General features: G+C 37.7%; 1 protein-coding gene across 5 annotated transcripts in view; it reads right to left on the bottom strand.

Moving 5' to 3' along the window:
* DENND2C (DENN domain containing 2C) overlaps window positions 1-23040 on the bottom strand; it is a 53380-nt gene extending 30340 nt beyond the window's left edge. For 2 of the 5 annotated variants that reach the window (XM_016124393.2, XM_016124397.2), the window contains exon 1: window positions 256-1885. The gene's annotated coding sequence lies outside the window, so the exon portion shown is untranslated. Of the gene's footprint in view, window positions 1-255; window positions 1886-1914; window positions 3878-22939 lie in introns of those variants that run through there. The other 3 variants (XM_016124395.2, XM_016124394.2, XM_016124396.2) reach the window with 3 other exon arrangements.
* Window positions 23041-25317: the final 2277 nt, after the last annotated feature.

Genomic DNA, 25317 nt, shown 5'->3' with positions numbered 1-25317 from the left:
ACAGTTAGTCTAGAAACACACCAATAGCAATTTTCCTCCTCCTGCCCTATGTCAAGAGATAATATTAGCCCATCACACACTCATATTTCAAAGTTACTATTAGGAACACAGGATTCCATACACACAATGCTAAAGTGAATCCATAGTGCCATTAACTATCACCTGCTTTAGAATGTAATAACCTATTATGTCATTGACTGAACTTTCCACATCTCTGCCACCACACCCTTGACCCAAATCAGCAAAAATACTTACAGTCATTGTCATATTATTTCCTTTCACATAGAGGCTTCACTCATATACTACGTCCATAAACTATTTCCTCAAATATAAAATTTGGCAGAGGACTTTTCCTATTAACTGAGTAAAGACCTGGTCTCAAGTTCTACTGTATTCTGGTTATAAATAGCAACTGATTCAAAGCTTCCTGAGGCAGGGGTCATCCTTCCTTGAGCTTTGTCTGTGTGGCCTTGATTAGCAGGCAGGAAGATATCTTTGCCCAGCTCTGTGAGTATAGCTGACCAAAACTGATACACACACGCAGTGCACACACAAAATTTATTTTAGGCAGAGCAACTGCTAATCAGGACTTCCATCGACTTTCATTCAAACCATTTCTACGAGTTTGTAGGAAAACCAGCTTTGCCAGCAAATAAACTTGGATGGGGGTCTGATGCAAAGAACATCATTCTAAAAGACTTCAAGAAATTAAACTCACATGGCTAAAAACAAACAAACAAACAAACAAACAAAAAAAACTCCCAATATCAAAGCTGTTGTGCAGAACTCCATAAAAGATTAACGCATAGAATATGAAGAGCCAATCAGCTATTGCTCATTATTCAAACTCTGAAAATCCTTTCCTTGACTCTGATATTTACAGAGTCTTCCTAAAGATTTTAGTGTATCCTTGAGACTCAGATTTTCTTCACTATAGACAAGAGGGGAGTATTTTTCTCTCTCCTGGGAGCCTAGCAGAGGATTTTGGCAATCCCTGTTAACTCTCCTCACTCTTCCACAGATAATGTGTTTTAAGAATGAATGGGAAGAAAAAGATGAAAATTGCTAGGGCTAAAAAAAAATCTTAACTTGAAAATTACTGGCAACAAATGGCTTAATCTCTGAAATTCACACACAAATACAAATAATGCGTATTTATAGTATTTCGATGGTAACAGAATAGCACATGGGACTGCACAATTTCTTTGTGCCTCCCACACCTTCCTGCAATGCTGCTTTCTTAGCAAAAATTGGAAGATGGGAGGCACAGCACATAATTATCGGGCTAACTAGTTTAATTTTGCATTTGAGATTCTTCTAGATTCCAATCTATATTCTATTACCAAGCCTTTAACTAAGGCTTGGTGAATTTCCCCTTGCCTCTATAAAGTCTCAACATCTATGTCAGGGCAACTTATATCTAGAATACATGCTAGCTCCAGGTCTAAAAGCTGCCATGGCTCTTTGCTCACTTTTAAAGAAATTCACTTGGGAATCCAATTGACCAAAGTTTCCTTGAGTCCAGTGCTATTCACCAGACCAGAGAAATAGATGATTTTTATTTTATCCAGGATTTTCTTGTTACTATGGCAGCAAATGTTTTTAGTCCTTCTACATCCTAACTGGAAAAGAAAAATCTTTAAATGTTTTTAATGAAATAGTGTAGCATAGAAAAAATCAGAATACACTGCATGTAAGCAAGGGAAAGTATCACTTCAGAAATGTTTGTTTTGGGGTGTGGTTTATGTGTGTGTACACGCACACATGCATGTATGTAATGGATCGCAAATATATTAAATGTATTTACTATGTTGAGGGGGGGCCAAATTTTTTATAAAGCCTCTGTTCTAGAGTCATTAAAGTCCATTTTGGTATAAAGCAACAAGTTTAGAGAAAGGCTAATAGGACACCAACCTTTAAAGAGATAGTCTACTGAAAGATCAACTTCATGAGCTGAAACTGTTCAGAAATTCAAAGGATTTTAAGTATCAACACAGGAAAAAAACAAGCCCCTAGAAAAATACACAAAAACGTATGTTATCACAATAGGCATCTGCAGTTAGAGAAGAGTAAAACACATCCAGATATTTTAATAACAAACAGCCTTCAATTTTTTATTATAGCCAGTTTCTGGGCCTATGTATTATAATCCAATTCGTTGCTTACTAGTTGCTATTATTAGATTAAAAATGAAAATAAAGAGTCTGGATAGAGAATCTGCTCCTTTTATATGTGGCTTCCTTAATAAAGATCTTTTTAAAATTTCTTTTTTAGAGTAAGGGAAAGAAACAAGAAGATTCTCTGAATGCAGAAAAGTTGTTCCTAGGTGAACAGACTAAATTACTTAATTTAGCAATCAATGAGATAAACCATAGAAATAGATATGCCATAAGACACAGGTAGAGACCACAATATTTAATATATGAGAAACAGCATGGTATATGGTACAAAGAATACAGACTGTGGATGGAGCCAGCCACCCTGATTTAAGTTCTCTGCAACATACTTGTGACGCAGTCTTGTACTCTTAACCAATCCAAGCCTAACTCTATAACAAGGGAATAAAATTCACCAGTAGAGTCACTGACAGGGTCAAATGAGATGACATATAAAGTGTCTTGTACAGATAAGTGCCCAGTACTGGCTATGACACTATCGTCACAACTCATTTACGTTTATGGCTGTCCGTACACATACTCATCAGTCTAACCTCTTGAATGCATCTCACTTCATTTCTATCCCCATTACAACAACTTTGATTTATGCCCTTATCATTCTTCTCCTAGAGTTACCATAATATGGTCTTCTCATTGGCCTATCTGCCTGCAATATCAACCCCCTTCCAATACTTTGCCAGAGTGCTATTCCTAAAACTTAGATATTAACGAGTTACAAACCAGTTGAAACCTTTTAGGGGTGCTCCATAATCTTCCAAGGTTGCTATCAAAACATAGTCCCAAAGAACAATGGACTTCTAAGAACTGAACAAAGTTTCTGCTATCAAAATTGAATAATGCCCCCTACTACCACCAGTTTGAAGAAATAAGTTAAATTGGTAGACATAACTTCCTCAGTATTAAGTTTTTTTCCTCCACAAACATTTGTCCCTTGCTAATATTTGTGGTGCCAGTCAATAGTGACAAAATGGCAAAACAAATAAGCACGTGGCCAACAAATATTAATGAAAAAAATTAGGACAAGCCAATCGGAAGGAAAGTTAAAGCTTTTAAAAAATATCATAAGCACACACGTATCTGTGTTTTTATAGTGTATACACAAAATATGGTCATAATTTTGCTGCTAAAATAGTTTCTGGTATAAGTGATAAAATTAAACACGTAAATATTTCATGGTGTACCAGCAACAAGATAAAGTGCACACTCCTTAACATGCCATATAAGATCTTTTACTCTCTGATTCCAGCTTTGACTCTGGCACTTGCCTTGCTCACATGCTATGTTCCAACATCGAATCATTAGCATCAACTACAGTTTAGAGCTAGAATATTAGAGTTACACAGAGTTCAAATACCACCAGACTTATTTCTTCATTATGTGACCTCAGTCATATTACTTAATCCTTCTAAATATGCTTCTTTTATCTACAGAATGATCCTTATCTCTAGAATGAACATTTGTGGGAATACCCTCTGGTTCCCATCTCTCCCACACTTGAGTCAGGTGCAGATACTCTAAAGCAACGTAATGTTCCATCCCAGTGTGCTCCAAAAGGCACTAGAGGTCTTGAAATCAGCCATGCAAATCCATTACCATTTTAATTACCCAATAGAGATCTTATCACCATATGCCAAGATTCTAATCAATTGTGGTCATTTCGGCAACCCCAGCCGTTCTCTCTGAATGTGATAACACTTAATTGAGTAGTTAGTAGGAACCAGATATAATTCTGCTCACTTTACCAATATTAACCCATTTAATTCTTGCAACAACCCATGAGGTAAATATTATTGCTACCCTCATTTTACAGATGAAGAAACAAAACACAAAAGGTTAAGTAACTGATACATGTCTTAGCACTCTCTGCTACAAAAGACACCGATATTTATTAATTCTATAAGGTTTCGTGAGGGTTAAAAATGAAATGATGTCAATAAAGTGTTTAAGACAGTTCCTGGCATACACTATCTGAACAATAAATGACAGCTAATATGAATTACTTCGTGAACACACAATGTACTTTCAAGACCAGTTCAAAGTTTTTCTGTGAAACTTTCTTCAGTCCTTTACCCAGAGTTAATCACTCCTTCTGTGTGCTGCCATTACATCTATTAACACCCTGTAGTCATTTTCCAACTTTGAATTCTCCTTACAACAAATGTTTCTGCATTCCTTTTCCATGACCTCAAGAATCTTAGTATTCTGGAATTGTTCTTGCTAGGTATACTTAGATAAAGAGGATACTCAGGGATGAAAATGAAAAAGAGGTGGCCTAATAGCCAAGAGGAGTGAAGTGAATGCTTCTGTGATGCTATCTTGAAAGACCGAACATAAATCTAAATCTCAGAATGTCACTCCTGTACTTGTTATAGCAGAGGATGCTAAGACATGTATCAGAGAAAAATTGGATATAATGAAATCTGTTCAGGAAGATGGGTAGGAATTTGAACCACTCACATTGTTTGCTTTTTTGAATTTTCCATTAAGTATATTTAATTAAAATATTACTATAGTATTTAATTTGTAAAGCCTCTGGATAAATTCTTCATTGAATTTAGCTAAACATATTAAATGACAAAAAAAAAAGTAACAGAAAAAAAAGCAAATGTCAAACTGGTTTCTACCTTTCAAACTTTTATCATTTCGTTGACTGTTCCTTGAATAACAAATCTTCAAAGCAAGCACATACAGGATATCATCCTTTTATCTCACTGCTATCACAGGAAACAGGCTTATAGGTAAGAAAAATTATTCCCAAAATAGTAATACAACTTAAAAATCCCTAATATTACAAAAAAAAAAGACAATATAAACTTCATGAGCAGTTATTGAGCCTGACTGCAAAGCAAGAAATACGTTTTTCCAAAAAAAAAAAATAAATTGAATTCTTTAACAGTTCTACAACTCTGTTATCTGTCATGGAAATTTTTGGGGTTTTTTTTTTAAGAATGAAAGAATGGGACTACACCGAACTAAAAAGCTTCTGCTCAGCAAAAGAAATCAACAAGGTAAAGAGACAACTATCTGAATGGGAGAATATATTTGCAAGCAACGCCTCCAATAAGGGCCTAATATCTAAAATATGCAAAGAACTCATATGACTCAATAAAAAAAAAAAAAAAAAAAAAAACGATCGAACAAAAAAAATGGGCAGAGGACCTGAACAGACACTTCTCCCTAGAGAACAAAAAATTGGCCAACAAATACATGAAAAGATGCTCAACTTTGCTAGCTATTAGGGAAATGCAAATCAAAACCACAATGAGATACCATCTCATATCTGTTAGAATAGCTATAATCAACAGGACATATAATAACAAATGTTGGAGAGGATGCGGAGAAAAAAGAACCCTCATACACTGCTGGTAGCACTGTAAATTGGCACAGCCACTATGAAAAACAGTATGGAGGTTCCTCAAAAAACGAAGAATTGATCTACCACATGATCCTGCAATCCCTCTACTACTTATTTACTCTAAAGATTTGAAAACCCATATCCAAAAAGATACTTGCATGCCGATGTTCAGAGCAGCACAATTCACAGTGGCCAGGACATGGAAGCAAATGAAGTGTCCTATGATAGATGACTGGCTGCTGAAGAAGCTGTGGTACATACAGACAATGGGATGTTACTCAGCCATAAGAAGAGATGAAATACTGCCATTTGCGACAACATGGATGGACCTCAAGATAATCATGCTAAGCAAAACAAGCCAGTTGAAACTCAAATGATATCACTTACATGTGGGATATAAACCTAAAAGCAACAAAGGAACAGGACAGAGACTCAGGGACATGGATAATGAACTAGTGGTTACCAGAGGGTAGGGAGTGTGTGTGTAGGTGGGGGGGGGGGCGTGGGGAGTAGACAAGATAAAGGGGGTCAAATATATGGTAGACTGTGGATGGTAATAACACAATAGAATAGATGTGAAATTATAATGCACACCCGAAAATTATATAATTTTATTAACCAATATTACCCCAATAAACCTAAAAAAAAGAACGAAAAATGATAGCTGATTTAATGCAGATTATAGAATTTTGAGGTACAAGCCAAAGAGAATAATGCTAAATTTGTGACTGCGTTACATTGCCGGTTATCCACATTGTTTTAAAAACTTCCAAATGACTACAGTTCTTCTTTGCTGTTCACTGGCTACAATGGGTATTCTTGGAGGTTTTATTTGCCACAGCTGTGTGACTGTAGGAGTTTTTTTCCCCCACAACTAACACAACGGTGTTATGCCATGAACGTTGTGTTCCCTCCAAATCATATGTTGAAACCCTAATCCCCATTGTGATGGCATTTTAGGTGGGGCTTTAGGAGGTAATTGGGTCATCGGGGTGAAGCCCTCATGAATGGGATGAGTGCCCTTATAAGAAGAGACACTCTAGAGATGATCTTTCTCTCCACTATGGGAGACACAATGAGAAGATGGCCATCTGTGAACCAGGAAGAAGGCCTTCTCCAGGAACTGGATTGGATAGCACCTTGATCTTATACTTCTGAGCTTCCAGAGTTGTGAGAAATAATTCTTTGTTCTTTAAGGCACCCGGTCTCTGGCATTTTTGTTAAAACAGGGATAGAAAGACATTCTGATAAGGGATGACATCTAAATCTGGTGTCTACAAAGTCCTATGAAAAAAAGACTGATTTATGTGTATTTATGGATTTTACACATAAACAACTATAAGAGCATGATGCTTATTATAAAACATCCAAGAATAAAAAAGTCAAAAGCATGAGATAATTTAAAAAATAATTTTCTTAGTTTTGTTAAAAATTAAATATGTACAAGAAGGAAAAAATAACCATTTCATTCTTACTAAAATATTATTGACAAATATTTTAAGTAAGAGCAATGTTTTTTTTTTTTTTTCATGAGACAGCAATTCACTGCTTTTCATTACAGAAAATCAACAATTTTGGAACTTTTCTTTTGGTAAAGGAAAATTGTGTGACTTATTTTAAGTTTGGCAAGTTTTCAAAATCCTTCTCCATAACAAAGTAGAGAATTATTGTTAAATACAAAGTATTTTCATGACTATTACACATCTTATTTTCAAAGAATTGTAATCATTCTATCATTTAAAATGTAATTTATAAATCCACGAACTTGGACACATGTAAACTGCACACATATAAAGTGTTATGTGTTGCAACAGCTAAAAGTGAACACCAAGTAAAGATGTCACTGTCAACTGCTTTTTGTTGGGCAATGATCATTTCCCCTTGGGGTTGTTTAGAGGAAATGTGACAAGTGACGGGATCAGTGTCAAAATGTGTATTAAATATTTAGTTTAGCTTAATTTATTGCTTTTTTAGGAGAAAATGAATGTAAGTAACAATTCTAATGCTCTTTTCCCATCCTACTGTATCATCTTGAGCACCCCCCAGGAGACCATGAAGCCAAAGTAAGATATTCCAATTTACACATGTATTAACTTGAACGGTCGCCATTTCACAGAGGTAAATATTCAAGGATCTGCTAAAGTAGGTATGGTTACTACAAATTGTATCATATCCTAAATATACTAGGCTGTAAGGGCCACTAACTTCCTAAACTAGCTTCTTATACCATGAAGTGAGTTGATATCGGGATTTATAGAAAAATTCATAATCTTTAGGAATGTGGCAGCAAACTCTTCAGCTAACCATACCTCTGGAAATAAACAATTCAGAAGTTTTAAATTGCAAACTGATACAATCTCATTTCGTATCTTTTGGTCCTGCCCAAGACGCAAATCATCCCTTTGTCCAATGTCTCTATGCTATACACACTCCCTGCCTGTTAGTCACTTAGTAGCCACCTCAGTTATGAGATCAGCTGTCAAGGTATCACAGTGCTTGTGGTCAAGCAACCCTTATTTTACTTAATAATGACCCCAAAGCACAAGAGTCATGATGCTGGTGATTCAGATACGCCAAAGACAAGCTTTAAAGTGCTTCCTTTAAGCGAAAAGGTGAAAATTCTTGACTTAATAAGGAAAGAAAAAAATCACATGCTGTACTTGTAAGATCTAAGGTAAGAACAAATCTTGCATCTGTGAAATTGTGCAAAAGGAAAAAGAAATCCATGCTAGTTTTGCTGTCCCATCTCAAATTACAAAAGTTATGGCCACAATGCACGGTAAGTGCTTAATTAAAATGCAAAAGGCATGAAAGATATGACATCAGCATAGCTCAATGATCCTCCTTCTGATGTGTCAGCAGGTCAGTAGTAGCGTACATTACAACGCCTACGTCATTCCCCCCACTTTGTTTCATTACAAGAAGGGTAAGTATAGTACGATACGATAATCTGAGAGGGACCACATTCGTATAACTTTTATTTACAGTATAATGTTATAATTGTTCTATTTTATTAGTTATTACTATAAATCTCTTCTTATGCCTAATTTAAAAATTAAACTTTATTATAGGTATGTATGTATAGGAAAAAACACAGCATTTGTGGGGTTCAGTACTACCTGTGCTTTCAAGCATCTGTGGGGGGTCCTGGAACATATCACTCATGGACAAAGGGGAACTGCTGTATTAGATACTGTCTCTGATGAGAATGCAAACTAACCTTCTCATAGTAGAATTATGCGAAGTGAAATAAGTCGGACAGAGAAAGACAAATACCATATGATTTCACTTATATGGGGAATCTAAGGAACAAAATAAATGAACAAACAAAGTGGAAACAGACTCATAGATTCAGAGAACTGGTGATTGCCAGATCGGAGTGGGGCTTTGGGGACTGGGTGAAAAAGGTGAAAGGATTAAGAAGTACAAATTGGTAGTTACAAAATAGTCACAGAGATGTAAAAGTAGAGCACTAGGAGTATAGTCAATAATATTTTAATAACGATGTATATTACCAGGTGGTACTAGACTAATGGAGGGATCACTTTGTAAACTATATAAATGTCTAACCACAATGCTGTACACTGAAAATAAAATAATAGTGAATGTCAACTCTAATTGAAAAATAAAAATTAAAAAAACTACTAGACAGTTTAAGTGGGTGAATTATATGATATGTGAATTATCTCTCAATGAAGCTGTTCTAAAAAAAGTAGTAAAATAATAAAAATAAAAAACATGGCATCTGTGAAGGGCAATAAAGTAATGCACAATAAAAAAGAATCCTTGTTGTAATATATATGCTAATTAGTACAATGATTTCATCACATCCTTGGACTGAAACATAATAATTATACCAAATCAAAGACTAGTTAATACAGTTAGCCTATACTATTTTTACAAAATAACAGCATTTTAAAGATATGCAACTAAATTTACCTAAGAAAAAGAAATTTAGATACTTTGAGAAAATGAAAAAATATGTAATCCCCAAGTTTAAAAACAATCTTACAAATAATCTAATGACATGGTCCACTATTCACAACAGTGTTCCTCTGATAGCATGACTGAGGTCAAAGCGGTCCTCTCAGACTAATTCAGTTCTTACATGTTTCTGATCAGCAGTAGAACCTAATCACTACTATTCAAATATTTTCAACAAATACAGTGTAAAGAGAAAAAAATACAGGAGGCGTAGAAGAGGTTTGTCTGTACAGTGATGTGATGTTTTAAATGAAAATAATTATTTAGTAAATGCTTGCATGTGTCACGCAGTGTGCTTAGTACCTACGTTCATTATTGCATTTTCTTCTCTCAGCTGTGACAGTTATTGTTACTGCCATTTTGTGTATGAGGAAGTTGAGGCTGGACTGGTTAAGTTACCCAAAGTAACACGCACAAGTTCCGCTTCACTCCGAAGCTGTGCGCTCACCCACTATAGAGGACTTGTTTGTGGGTAGACATAACAATAATACCAGCTAATATAACAGGATGCCAAAGGCAACTTTTCCTTTCCTGAGTTTCAGCAGAGGCCTCAAAGGCCAAAATCAAAACAATAGGAGTCGAATATTCCCATGTTCTAAAGAGAAGTGCAAGGTTTATAGAGTGGGGTGGCCAAAAACTGGCTCTGCTCACATCGATTCACCGCCCTTATCAAGACTACATGCGAATTACGACTCGTTAATATTAAGGATTACAAGGGACAATAGAGAGGACTTCTTTAAAGAAACTAGGTAATGTGCATTCCTTGCCTCCTAAGGGGAATGGGAGGTACTTCCTGCCCCCCTCAAGCCAAGGGACTGGAACCTTAAAATAACCACTCAGAGTGCTTAGCATGTGTCCTCAAGTAGGAGGGACACAGAGACTTACTGGTATCGACTCCCAGCTCAGAGGATAAAAAGAGCTGGCTCAGAGTTAAATCTTAAAGACTGCTGAGGTACAACAGTCCAATGGAATGTTTCAGCAGCAGCAGCAGTTTTACAAAATGCCACAATGTGGAAAATGACATAAAATTAAATAACATGAAACTTTAGAATTTCATTACATTAATGCAATGTTAGTAACAATCTATGTTACCTTTTTTGAGGTATAAATGACATATAACATTATATTAGTTTCATGGTGATTCGATATTTGTATACATTGCCAAACGATCACCACAGTGAGTCTAGTTAAACGTGCATCACCATACATAGTTACAAAATTTTTCTCATCATGAGGACTTTTAAGATTTACTCTCGGCAACTTTCAGATATGCAATACAGCCTGGGGACTGTACATTACATCCCATGACATCATGACATTTTATTTTCCAGCTGGAAGTATGTATCTTTTGACCCCTTACACCCATTTTCCCCCCATCCCGGCCCTGAAAACCACCAATCTAATCTGTTTGCTATATCTATGAGTTAGGGTTTTTTGTTTTTATTTTGCTTTTTAGATTCAACATGTAAGAGAGATCATATGGTATTTGTCTCTGTCTGACATTCACTTAGCATAATGCCCTCAAGGTCCAGCCACGTTGTTGCAAATGGCAAGGCTTTCTTCTTTTTCATGGCTATATTCCATTGTGTGTGCTGCATTTTCTAATCCACTTATCCATCTATGGACACTTAGGTTGTTTCTATATCTTGGCTACTGTAAATAATGTTGCAATGAACATGGGAGTGCAAGTATCTTTTTGAATTATTGTTTTTGTTTACTTCAGATGAACACCCAGAAGTGGAACTGATGAAACATATGGTAGTTCTATTTTTAATTTTTTGAGGAACCTCCAAACTATCTTCCATAGGGACTGCACCAGCTCGCAGTCCCAGCAACAGTGTACGAGGAGTCCCTTTTCTCCACGTCCTCGCCAACACTTGCTATTTCTTGTCTTTCTGATAACAGTCATTCTAGCGGGTGTGAGGTGACACCTCACTGTGGTTTTGGTTTACATTCCCCTGATGATCAGTGATGCCAAACATCCTTTCATGTGCCTGTTGGCCATCTGAACACCTCTAAATGAAGTTAATCCTTTTTATCTTATTATTCCTTTTAAAGTACCCCCTAGAGTAAGAAATAACTGTTCCAAATGAGAACTTTTCAGCTTTACAAACAGCTTCAAATAACTTTTAAAAACCTAGTTTTTAAATCACAAACTCAAACTTGGCTAAGTTCTTAAAAAGATATTGGAAAATAAAGGCAGCAAAATTCTTACTTCCTAGAGTGTTGAAAGGTTGAAAATTTTTTCAGAAACTAAAAAGAAGCAATTTTCCAAAGGTTTTAAAAGTCATAAAGTAATACTTTGTTTCAGAAATTTTGAAAATAAAGAAACATGGGGGAAAATATTTATAAGCCTACTATGTTCAGCATAATCGCTAGTATTTTAGTAGATTTCCTTCCTGTCTTATTTCATAAGCATATTTTTATACAGTTCCAATTATAGCATATATGTAATTGTATCCTGCTTTTCTTGTTAGTGTTATATAAAAAGATGCACATTTCAAGGATTTAAAACCAGAGACATAACGGGCTCTCCTAAAAACATGCATTCATACCCAGTATACAATGTAACTAACTTCCTATCTCATTCTAAAGCTAAAAAACCAGAAAACATATTTCTCAAGTTTTCAAATCATATCCCCAAATTATACATTCACTGGATATTTTATCCCACTGGACAATATAAAAGCAACGAAAAGTAAAAACTGCACTTGCACGGTTATTAAACACATGCCCTAGCACTCAGAGTACCATTTAAAACACATGAAGCATTAGGTCTACAATATGTTAGCCTTCAGGCCCAATAACATCATTTGGAAATCATCTAAGTTATTACTAACATAAAAAATCATCGGCTCTTCCCGTCTTGTTCCTGAACAATTCAGCCTCCTGTTTCTGGGTGGAAGCCAGGCAGGCAGGCATCCACCCCCGAAGCTGAGGAGCCACGGAGACCCAGAGCAGGGCGTAGGAGCACCAGAGCAGGGGTAAGGGGAGCACCTGTGTAGGAGAGCTGCCGGCGTGCGAGGTCAAGACCCCCCCCCCACCCCTACCCCTCACTGCAGGGTAAAGCGGGCGGCCCCACAGAGGGGCAGCCCAGCACGGGATGTTAGTGCCTGAGCGGAACAAGTGGGTGGCCAGGCTGATGGGTGGCTGGTGCGGGTTGTCAGAGCCAAAGTGGGTGAGAAGAGGAACCTGTGGGAAGGGGAAGACTGGCTCAGAGTACTGACGAGTGGATCTGGGGCTATATTTCAGTCCGTCAGCTTGGTGCCTATGCGTAATTCACGAACTACTCAAACAGAGCACCCTGGCTGAGTACTATGCTATTAAAAAGAGTGAGGTAGAGATTTGCAGATATGGGAAGATGTCCAAAATGTAGAAAAAGAAAGAAGAAAAAAAATTTCTCCTGTAAGATTCCTTTTCTATAGACTTTTTAAAAAGGATACACACATATCTACATACATATATATGTGTGTGTATATATATATATACGCCCACACCCACACACATATACACACATGTACCTTGCAATAATGTCAATTTCGATGTTACACAGTTGAGTCCTATCCTCTGCCTGAACCTCCTTTTCTGAAATGGAGGTGGGGATGGACAGGCTAGACCTCTTATCTTCCTCCAAGGTTAGGAAGTGATCACTCTGATCATTTGGACATTCTCAGTTCACTATATAGTCAGTTATGTCCAGAAAGTTTCATTATTTTTATGTTGGTACCTTTTATAGAATCAGACCAAACTTTTAAAATATTGTTTTCATTATCCTTGTAATAGCATGACTTCTTGTTTTATAAGACTGAATTTTATAACCCCCACTTACTGAATTATGGTATATACACACAAACTTGCCAAAAATGGGACCAATAAGAAGGACCTGGGGGTAGGGGAGCAAGATTTTTATTCTTCATTTTATAACTTTTTACAATGCTTGAACTTTTCATACCAGGGTTATGTATTTTTTGTTGTTTTTAATGTTAAAACAGGACATTTCTGGATGGTGAAATAATGGATCTTTTAAATTGTGTTCTTATATTTTTCTACATTAAATAAAACCCTAATAAATGCTTTTTAAAAAAACTAAACACACATAATGATGTAGAAATATCACTTTTGATAATTTATCCTGGGGAAATAAGTGGATAAATTCACAAAGATATATATTTAGAATATTGTAAAATTTAAATTAACTAAAATTTACAATGGGAATTTAAATGCATTACGGTAAATCATGCAATGAAATAATATGAAATTATAACATGCTCAGAGTAAAAGAAGAATGTTATAAAACAGTTTACTATAAGTTAATTTAAAAATCTGTATGAATAAACAGAATTTACAAGTAAATATGTAAACACGCCAAATGTTCACAGTGATTATCTCTGGGTGACAAAAGTACTGTTGAGTTTTCTTTTGGTTTACCTGTGTTTCCTAATTTTTAAAAATAAACATAAATCATATGTATAGCATTTGTTTCAAAAAAAGGAAACTTATTTTTTAAAAGATTCGCCAAATACTTTCTGAGCACCCACTTCATATAAGACATTGTGAGAATTAAAATAGCAATAACAGTAGTTAAGGTCTATTAAATAAAATGTATTTCTTATCATACCAATCCACACATCCTTTATTACTATACAATCATACTTTGTTTTTTTAAATGACTTTCATAGATCATCATGCTCAGTTGGAATTAAGCTTTATAAACTCCAAAAATATTACTAATCTAAAAAGAGTCAGTTCTAGACATTTTAGGTCAGTCTGCTTCTATCACAGATGGTAATTTAAATCATGAAAATTGCTAGAAGATGAGAGAAAATACCAGGGTTCTGTGGAACCATGGGGGCAAAAGCGAGAGAATTTTTAAACAAAAAATGGTCAACAGTGACGGATGTGCTATCGGAAAGCCAAAGGTGAGGACCTGGGTGTCTGCTGGTCCTTAAGGTTGGGGACCGCTGATGTAATAGATGAATGGTCGGACACTGAACCGAAGTTGGAAAACATGACATCCCAGAGGGTCTGTCTGGCCTACGTGACTCTTCACCTTCCTCCGAAACCTGGGCACAGAGTAAACTGGGGCCAAAGACAGGAAAACTAATAATTATCTGCCACAGGGGGAATGCCTCGCTTCTTGGTGTGCATCATGAAAGATCAGCTGAGCCAAGGAACCTAGTGACATCGTAAGGGCAAAACTGAAGTCTAGGGCCCTGGGTGGAGGAGAGGCATGTTTGTGGGGCCAAACTGGGTCTGTGAGAAGCAATAAATACAAGGAAAGTCAGGACACGTAATATCAACAGGGGAGGGGACAGAGTGAATAGTTATAATTTCTCAGGCGACGAATGGAAACTTAAAGAGGCATCGTCTAACAGCAGTAAAAGCAGAAGTGTTAGTGTGGCTCTACAGGACACACAGACACACGCAATTTCCAAGGGTCACGAGTCTACCTAGTGGGAGAGAAGGATGGCCTACTGAATTAGATCCTCTTTTTCTTGTACTGCAGACCAGGGTTTCATGAATTCTTCTGACCAAAACCAATGTTAAGAAATACATTTGATATCACAATACATACACAAACTGAAAAAGAAGTTTCACAAAACAATAATTACATATGAAAAAGGAAAACATAAAGGTAACACTAATATTATTTCATCGCTATTTAAATACATTTTAAATTATAAAATTAATATTAAAATTAGAAAAGATTCGATGTGATGCAGTGGTAACCTTTCCTGTTTATAAATTAATTCCAGTCTGGAAAACACAAAAACAATGCTATGTACCTACCAGGTTCATTTTTGCTTTAAATTGGGTCAGGGTTGAAAATCCCAGTTGAAACAATAAGTTGTTGGGAATGGCAAAAACAATACTATACTCTTTTTACTGAACAATGGAAATTCTTTGGTCATAATATAAGACAATGATAAGCAATGTCATGTAATCATTCTTCAGAGTAAATGAAGAACTAAGCTGCAAGAATTCATTTTCTTTTCGGAATACACATCCAACTCGATTATTGATGCAGGGCAAATGGACCCTCCAGCCAAAGGTTTTTCTTTAGTGTTTCAAATTTCTCTTCAGGAAAATGATAATTAAAAGTTTGGAGACAGAGAAATGAGATTTTACAGTATCTCTACAATTTATTTTGTTCAGATTTTTCCTCATTGATAATGCTCCCTTCAAGACGTGGCAACAGTGTTCAAAAGCTACAGTGGCCACAGCAAAGGTCTTACTCGCCGTAACAATGTATTTTGGAACGCTTAGACATACAGCTTCAAATTTCGTTCACCCATTGCAAAAAATATTGGTTAAATATGCAAATTTCGTTATTCAAAAATACTAGAAGATAACTGCCAAAATGAAATGCTTTTCAACCAAAACATTATTCATCTTAATGATTATCGAACTCTTCTGTGACACAGTAAACAGGTATAATTAGTTCTGAATAAAATATGTTTAAAACTTAGCTACTCAGCAAGCCCCCTTTAATATATTTAATAACTTTTAATGTTATTCAATATATGCATGAGATTCGGAGGGTTTTCTATACATACCAAAGCTCTGAGATACATAAAACAGTAATTCCAAAAAGCGCTCTAAGCCCTCAGAACTAATGGGACAGAGAGAGAGCCCAGCAATGACCCGCTGGGCGGTGTGTTCACTCATGCCCAGCCTGCTGCTTCTGCCAGAGACCAGTGGTCTTGCTGACCTGGAGATTCAGAAGAAAGCAAGAGGATGCCTACACTGTCAGTTGTATTGCTTTGACTATTTGTCTGTCTGTCTCCTGCTCCCTCCCTCTCCTTGGGTGTTAGAAGAGTACTTTTAGGCTATACTCAATAAAACGTGAGAGCCTTGGAAAAGGAAAAAAAAAGCACTCTTAGTAGCAGCTTCAAACAATGTTTAGAATAACTCCTTTATGTTTCCTAATCATATTTTCCATTTCATTACTTAAAATGTTTTAATTTTTTCCAGTTTAACTTATGAGGGTCAATGATTTCCTTCAAAAATTCTGTAAATATGTCCATACGGTTGTGGTTCAATTTAAACAGCACAAGAAAATCCTCCTGATTAAGTATCTTGATACCATATTTGACAAACTAAAAGCACAGTGCCACTTATGATGTCAATGATCTCATCAATGTGAACTGTAAAATCTGCACCAGACTGCAGCCATGTATAAGTATTGCTGAAATGTCCCATTATGGTACAGAACAGAGGCATGTCATCACTAAGGGGTGCAATTTTTAATTTTTGGCTGATTTTTCATCAATAATCATAAACATAACATCTGTGCATGCTAAACAAATACTTTTTCAAGAGATATGTAGGCATTTTTCTCTTATACCACTGACATACGACTAAATAAAACCTAATGAATCTTTTTCAGAAATGATGCTCGAATAAAAAGGAAACTGAGATAATTTCATATCGTTTTTTTCCTCTTAAAATATTTGAAAAGGTTTATTGAAAAGTCCAGTATGCTATGTTTCCAAGAATTTTTTTTAATTTTAAAAGTTTTAAACTTTCATTTGCAACAATAGAAGTACATGGAGTCCGTCATTTTAGTCAGGTTTGGCACATTTGATAAAGCCACGTTTTAAATAATCTTCACTAAAAGTTTTATATTTTTTCTCAAGTCACCATTTCCTCAACATTTTTATACTTCCAGATGCAGCTGTATTGAACATGCTTCTGCACTTTTTACTTCATGCTATCGTCTAATATTTAAATGATAAATAATGTTAGGGGTAAATTGAACTAGTTTGCAATTAAATTGCAATTATAATTAAATTCTTAAAAATATCACGCTTGAAGAATGCATTTAAAGTTCAAAAATCAACCTTGTTTAGATAGTTTCTCCCCATTTTTACTAACAGCAGATAAAATCTGGATACATTTTGCTCAACCTAGAATGATATTAATATAAATTAACTGTGTAAGAATGATCATTGCATTCTGATTACGATCATGATCAAAATGATCAGCACCTAATTCTCATCATTTTTCTCTTCTGTTTCATGTTACTGCTTACGACTGAAGTAGAGACCAGGGCAAAGAGGAGTTGCAGCAAATACTGCTGTGGAGCAGGCTGTGTCATTTGCTCCCAGCAGGCCCTATTATCATCAGTCCTAATAGACTCTTTTATTTAATCAGAGTATCAGAGAATACAGATAAATATTTAAATACAAAATTATGCTTCATATTGCTAAGTAACCAATTCAAAAATATCCTGGACAGCTGTTTTGTTTTATGGCTTTGTTTTGTTTTTTACTCCAATGGGGAAAAATAAAGAGAGAAAGCATCTCTTTTAAGTAGCAGCAAGAATAAAATACACACACACACACCAATCTGTCCTAAATTTTAACATCTACACAGAAAAAAATCCACAAATATTCTATTTCTATGAATGTAAACTTCAAAGGAAAACTAAAAATTTTCTTCCATGTCCTCTGTTGTAAACATTTATCATTACTATGAAAACCATGAAAGTCAGAAATCTAACTTTAAAAAATACAGCATAAATAATAATCTTTAACTAATATAAAAGAGTTAATACTGCCTGAACTGAACGCTAAAAATGCTATTTTCAGGCTTAACCAGGAGTCTAAGATTGATAAGGGAAATAATATCTTGAATTCCCTCCTAAAAAAATAAGCGATACAAAAGAAACGACTGGGCTAGGTAGAGGGGGAAAAGTCAGTCCTGTAAATTTCCTCTCATCTCACTATCATTTACTTAATCCTTCAATCTTATAACCTGCTATACTGCTCATGAAGTAAAGAAAAACTTCACATTTTCTTTTCCTTAGGATAAAAATTATTTAAGTCAGAGAGTTTGAAAAAGACAAAAGATTCCATCGCGCCCAACCCTCTGAGAACCAGTGCCAGGCACTCCAAGTTTTGGTCTCATTCCACTCAGCTTTCAATGTCCTTACTTTTACTGAAGCCGAAAGATCACTGCTTTTCTGATTTAGTAAGGAGTACTGAACATGGAAAAATATTTTCAAACTTATTTTTGATCCTGACATTGTAGAAGTTAACTTATTTCTCTGTATCCCAGGATCCAAACCAGTGAAGGGATTATTTTTCACTTACTCACAAGGTCTAAAATACTTACTCTCTAGCACTTCACAGAAAAAGTTTGCCAATCTCTGCCTTAGAAGACATTATACTTATGCTAATTGTACTACAAACTAGAAAAACATTTTTGAAACTCCTTCTATGAAAACACCTTCAAAGCCATAACACATTCTTTTGAGTCTCATCAGTGGAGGCAAACCTTCATTCTTTGAAGATGAGCATGAATTTTGGAAGTGGCTAAGCTATTTGAGCTGAGACTGAATATGGCTGGTTATCAAAATGAATCAACCAACAAACACTTATTGATAATCTAACTTTATGAAAAGCAAAGATTTCTTTTTTTTAAAAGCACTGTGTCTGAATTCTGAGTGGTAATAATCAAGTGAAGGGACTGTCACATGCTTTCATAGCTTTGATTCAAGGTCAGTAGGCTATAACTGGAAATAGAAAGCAGTAAGGAGGAAAACTAATTCTACAATAAAGCTGGAAGATCTACTTTCTTGAGTGGCTGTGAATTTGCTATAAAGATTTTTTACAAAGAGGAACTCCAATAATACTTTGGGAAATATACTTGAAATAAATGAAAGATGCCCAGGAGAAATTCTAAAAGAACAGGATTCATTTGGATGTAAAAGTGGTCTAACCTTCAGTCAACAACCATTATTGCTTTATAATCACACGTTATAAGACAATTAGCATAAATAAATAAATAATTCCTTCCACTCAAAGCAGATCATTTATCCTTGGCCCTCTCTTCTTCTAATTCCATACGTTCTCCCTGAGCAACGGCACCTGCTCTCATGGCTAACTCTGAAATCTGAGTCACCAACTTCAGGGCTCCGGATCCTCTCTTGACATCACCACCTGCATGCTCCACAGACACGCCAAACTCAACATATTCAAAGCTGAAACAATTATCTTCCTCTAACATTCAAAAAAAAAGCTCCTCTAGTTCCCCAGGCTAAGAAACTGAGTCTTCTCTTTTCTGTTCACCTCCAAAGCCGATTAATCAGTTTTTAAGCCCTGTAAATTTTACATCTTCATTATCTGTCCTCTGTTCTTCATCTCTACTACTATTTTCCTACTCCAGGCCCTTATCCTCTCTTATCTGTGCTACTTCAATAGCAATAGCCTTCTAACTTATCTCTCTCCGTACAGTCCAGCCTCCAAACCATGTCGTCACCATGTTATCTTTCCTAATTACTGAAAATCCTTCACCGGGCTCGCCATTGTTTTTCAAATTAAGTCCAAAGTCCTCAGCATGATACGCAGGCACTTCGCCACATGGCACCAGCAGTCTTTTATCTTTCTCCAAGTCATAACACTTTACCTAAATCTGTATGTCACATTATAATATATCCTGTACTTCAAAGTAATAAAACTACCTTTAACACTATAGTCTATAGTGAAAAATTCTGCCAACTGGACAACTCTTCATTATTTCAAGTGAGAGGCACTAAAACTCTACACTTACCTAATTTCTGCCAATTTCAGTGATCCTAATGTGATCGGCAGCGAAACTCTGCAGTTTCTTTCTCCAGCTTATTTCCAGGCACCCCCCCCCCATTAGCCCGGCCCCTCATCTGTCCACACTTTGACCTTCGGTGACAATGGACTACAACACATTCCTCACAGATACCTACACGTTTACATAATATTTCTGATTTTCATCCAATCTTCTGTTCCCATCCCCAACTCAGCAAATGCCTATTCATTCTTCAAACCCAAATTAAAATACGGTAGCTTCTCTCTAATCCTCCTCCCTACCATACATTATTTTCCCTCATCGATGTTACCATTAAATTCTATCTATACCTCTGTTTTAACTAATCACACTGAAATTGCAGGGGCTTATTTATATTTCTACTTATAAGCTTCTGGAAGGCAAAGCAGCATTTTCTTTTCTCAAATCTAGCATTTAACTCATAGTCTGAGAACTTCTTATTGAAGAATAATCACCTCTTATTATCATTAAGATAATGCCATAATTGTGGTAACTGAGTGACTGAGAACTTAGAAACAAAAAGAATCCCATGTCATTTACCAGGAAAAAAAAATGCTCTGATATACAAAGTATAATTAAATTGTAGCTTGGACATGCCTTCAATCTATATCTGGCAATACCAGTTTCTATCTCTCTTTCTTTCTTTCTTTTTGAAGACATTCTTTACAGAACTCTTTTAAATACCTGTTGGATTTCATCTGCATATCAGTCACAGAATTTGAAACTCAGTACAGTGTAGAGGTTAAGATTAGAATTTCTGGAGCCCAGCTGTCTGGTTTGAATCCTAGCTCTGCTACCTAGGCTGTTTTGATATGGGCAACTTATTCAACCTTTCTATATCTTTCAACAAAGAGATCATAATAGTAACACCCCTCATGGTACTGTGTAAAGATTAAATAAACCAATGCATGCAAAGAATTTAGAACACTACCGATAAATGCGGGCTAATGTTGTTATCATCAGTTTTAAAAATGGCTTTCTCAGTACTTACATTAGCCCACTTGTTAGAGTGTAATCTTCTAGGTGGATTATATCCTGCTCATACTCGATACTGTACAATGTAAGTGCTAAAAGTGTGCCTTGGAATATAATAGGTGCTCAATAAATAATGTGAATGAAAGGCTTCAGACTTTCAATATCATCAAATTATAAATCGCAGCAAAATTTATATGTTTAAAATGGGTGTTTTAAAGTGGTTTCAAAACATCTATCTTCCATTGAAACTTTGTAACATGCAAGACTTTTAAAACAAAAAAATTACATTCACTGAGACCTTTCCCTTGATTCCTCCATTTAATTTGATCTTCATATTCAGTGATCTATAACTCTCATCTATGACTTGCCACAGATCATTTAAAATATAATTTCCAGCTTTAGAAAACTGCCTATTGTCACATCAGAAAAATTAACATTCAACCTTTACATCTTCATTTAAAAAAAAATCTACTGCCACATTCGACACACAAAAAAACTACTGAAAGCCCAAGAGACACAATTACTACATTTCCGGGTTTCTGCCTGGGAAACTACTTCAGAACACACCTAACAAGTATCCCCAGTAAGTCTGCTGATTACAAACTGCTATTCTATGTTTAATTTCCAGTCTCCCCCCTAAAATCCCTCACATTCTCACATACCCCCAGAAAAGTATGCAAATAATAAAGGCTGTACAAAAATACAGCCATATGTTATGTTGGAGGACTTAAACAAGCAAATGAAAGTCGATTTGAAGCAACACTCTGAGCTTACTTTACCAGGTAACTTAAACTGCAACTACTTACCCAAAGCAAAGTACATTTGACTGCTAACAAATTTTATGGTAAATAATTCAGTGAAATGGTACTATTCTAGAAAAGTTCATTAATCAATCAAAAATGGACCACACTTCAAACTATAGTGATTTTGTGGAAAATAAGTTTAAACAATTTATCTACACAGTAAACAGAGATTTAGGTCTTTATTTAAAACACTGTAGGTGGTGAACCGCTAGCTTTAGGATAAAGGTGTACAGAGTGCCTACTATGTGTCTAGCACTTAGTAGCTTCTTTACAGAACATACAGTGTGGCTGGTGCACAGTCAAATAATGCCTACATTTGTAGATTATTCTCACTCATCTCATTTGACCCTCGGAATACCCCCCCAGGCAAGAGCATACCAGTTTTATAGCGAAGGAAATGAAGGCCCAGAAGAGGTGTCACATCTGGTCTGTGAGTCCTGGCCAAGACTCGAGCCTTTGACTTATAATCTAATCATCTTCTGCTATACTAGTTACTCAAAGGCTCTTAGATGTTCCCCTGTCAGACTTGGATCAAAATCCTACTTGACTGCTTTGGGTACTGCGCTTGTCAGCTTCTGTTAAGGATCCAAATACAAACAAGCAAAAATTTTAAAACGTCCATCGTCTCAGCCTGTCGACGTTGTAGTCTCCGGCTCATCCTGGCCAAAGTCCCGCGCTTCCTCCTGCACTCGGGGCGCTCCCTCTCTCGTCCCCAGGACGGCCCTGCGCCCCCGAGGAGAGCGGCGAGGACACCCTCAGCCCGGCTTCACCGCAGCCGCGGCGGGCGACACGCGGGACTCCGCAAGCCCGGCGTCCGCGGGGCCGGACGCCCGCACCTCCCTGGCGGCCGCGGAGGTGCCGGGACGGCGGGGCCGCGCCCACGCCCGCCCTGACCGCAGCCCGCAGCCCGCAGCCCGGCTTCCGAAGCCCAGCGACGACGCCCGGCGCGGCGAGCGGCCCGAGCCCGAGCCCCCGCGTCGGTCCCCGCCCGCGCCGCCCCGCACCGCCCCGCACCGCCCCGCACCGCCCCGCACCGCCGCGCACCGCCCCGCTCCTACCTGCCCCCGCCCCGACGCCGCCTCCGCGGCCGGGCTGCGAGGAGGTCGTCGTCTCGTCCGCCGAGGCGCTGGGTCTCCCGGGTCCCACTCGGGTCGGCTCCGTCCTGCCCTCGCAGGCCCGGCCGGAGGCCACGCCCCGGCCCGGCAGAGCCCGGTTCTGATTGGCTCCTGTTCCCACCCCTCACGCTCGGGCCCGCCCCCCGGCGCCACCCGGGGCGCGTCCTGCGGGGAACCGTCTCTGCTCCGGTCCGCGTACCCAGGCAGAGCCTGGTCCAGCACCTTGGTGCCGCGACACTGCGGCCCCAGCAGCAGGCGACCCGCGTCACTGTCGTCCGGCCGAGGCCTCCGGCCAAAGCCCCAGGATCCTCGCCGTGCCTGCCGTCCGACTGGCCCCACCGCGACGGACCTGAACTTTACATGACTTCACAGCAACCCGCGAGATAAAGCCTAGTTTAATCCAGGAATCCGAATGGCACCTCCCTCAAGGAAACCACAGAATTGTCCCCTGCTATAGGGTGCAGTAGACCTCATGTCTCCAGGGGAACAACAGCGTCGTTTCTCTGGCTGAGCTCAAGGAGCAAACATTTCTCCGGCGACTGCAACACAGTGCCAGCTTGAAACGTAGATGCAAACAACGCTACGAACACCTGAGGCTTGAAATCCCAGAGCACCGGTGCCTTTGATACTCCCAGTGCCTGAGGTCGGCCCCCACGCCCTGTTGTGACACACATGCATGAGCGCTTCGCCCGCAACACGCTCATGCTCAGGTATGTGCAGGGCACTGTGCCTCCTGCCAGCAGCAGCCCAGTTTCACTAAAGCTGCAAGTCAAGGATGAGTTGAGCCTGTTTTCCAGGCGCGGGCTAACCACCCCGCCCGCCTCGCCCCGCCCCATTCTGCCCCTCTCCACCAGAGCCTCTTGGGTCTGGTGACCAAACTCTTCCCACATCTGTTCACATAGAGGTACCAAAATAGAAGACTTCCAGAAAGAGAGGCGTTTAGTTACACATCACAGATGACTGTCACAAGCCAATTTAGCCAAAGCAATAAAAGCTGCATATCTCAAACCGTTGTGAAACCATGAGTTGTGGACAATGAAACGAGTTGCCTTCTATGATAGGGGGGAAAAAAATCATGTCTCAATGAGAAAATAAATGTGACTATTGTTTGTAGTAAATTTGGAACAGTGATCTTTATGAACTACCCCCTCAATTCCCCCCCAAAAAAATCCTTGCATATTTAGAACACTTCCTAAAAAATTGTCTAATATAAAATTTGGGGTTAGAATAGTATTTCGAAATGTATTTCAAAGTTCACAGTTTGCACTCAAGAAGATTATTTGGCAAAATGAGGTAGATTGATTACTTGTACCAAGTGTGAAACCAAATCTGGCATGAGTTCTATGGATGTAATAAATGAATTAACCATGTATGTATTCTACTGCCCTCTCATGGGTAAGATGGAGATATCCATAACAGTAGTTAATGCCTTTTTAAGTCTGAGAATAGAATATTTAATTTAGCAGTTTGTATTATTTGAAGGCAAGCCAAGATAAAATTAGGCTCTCTAAGGAATTTACAAATACTCCTAAAACAGAACTTCAACATCAGAAACCAGGAGCAGAACTCTTATACTAGCACTAGTACAAACACGCTGTCAAGGTTCACACCCACGCCTACAGCCACCTGTACAGAATGTGGAAACAGGCAGGAATTTGCTATTAATTTTTTCCCACTTGAAACGTCATTTTCTGAGACACTTCACAAAATGATCCTTTCCACATTCGTATCCATTCATCCTATAATTTGCACTGTGAACTACTTGAGAGTAGGAATGAAATCTTATTCTTTATACCTTGATGTCCAGAATAGTATCTGATACTTTAGATATATTTGATCAGAAATTAATTGAATAATTTGAATGAAGTATCAGCCCAACCACTAGATGGCAACACAGTTGTATGTGTAGAAGTATAGTCTGACTAGTAGGACTTGGTCACCTGACCTCGAATGACAGTCATGTTTCCAGAAAGTTATATGTGTATCTTATTTTGATAAGTGAATTCATTCGAAAGGAACACTACAGCTGACTTTAACTTTATTGTCGATTAAATCCTTAAAGCTAAGAATCCTTTTATAAGGTAAATTCTCCCAAAGTATAATAACTCCTAAGTACAAATTTTCTATATTGGGGTAAAACTGTTTTTGTCTAAGAAAGCCACTCTTCCGTTGTATCTTGTCGAAAAGACTTTTCAAAGGTCTAAGTGCCTTAAGGAAGTTTCATTCTATAAACCAGAAGCCTACATTCTCCCCATAACAAGTCATCGCTTGTATTTCTGCCCCACCTTAATCACTGTTTCGCCTGAAAAGCATGGAGACTT

Source organism: Rousettus aegyptiacus, unplaced genomic scaffold (assembly GCF_014176215.1).
Source record: "Rousettus aegyptiacus isolate mRouAeg1 unplaced genomic scaffold, mRouAeg1.p scaffold_m13_p_17, whole genome shotgun sequence".
Lineage (NCBI taxonomy): Eukaryota > Metazoa > Chordata > Mammalia > Chiroptera > Pteropodidae > Rousettus > Rousettus aegyptiacus.
Note: the sequence above shows the minus strand (reverse complement) of the source record. Positions and strands in the feature narration are given on the sequence as shown.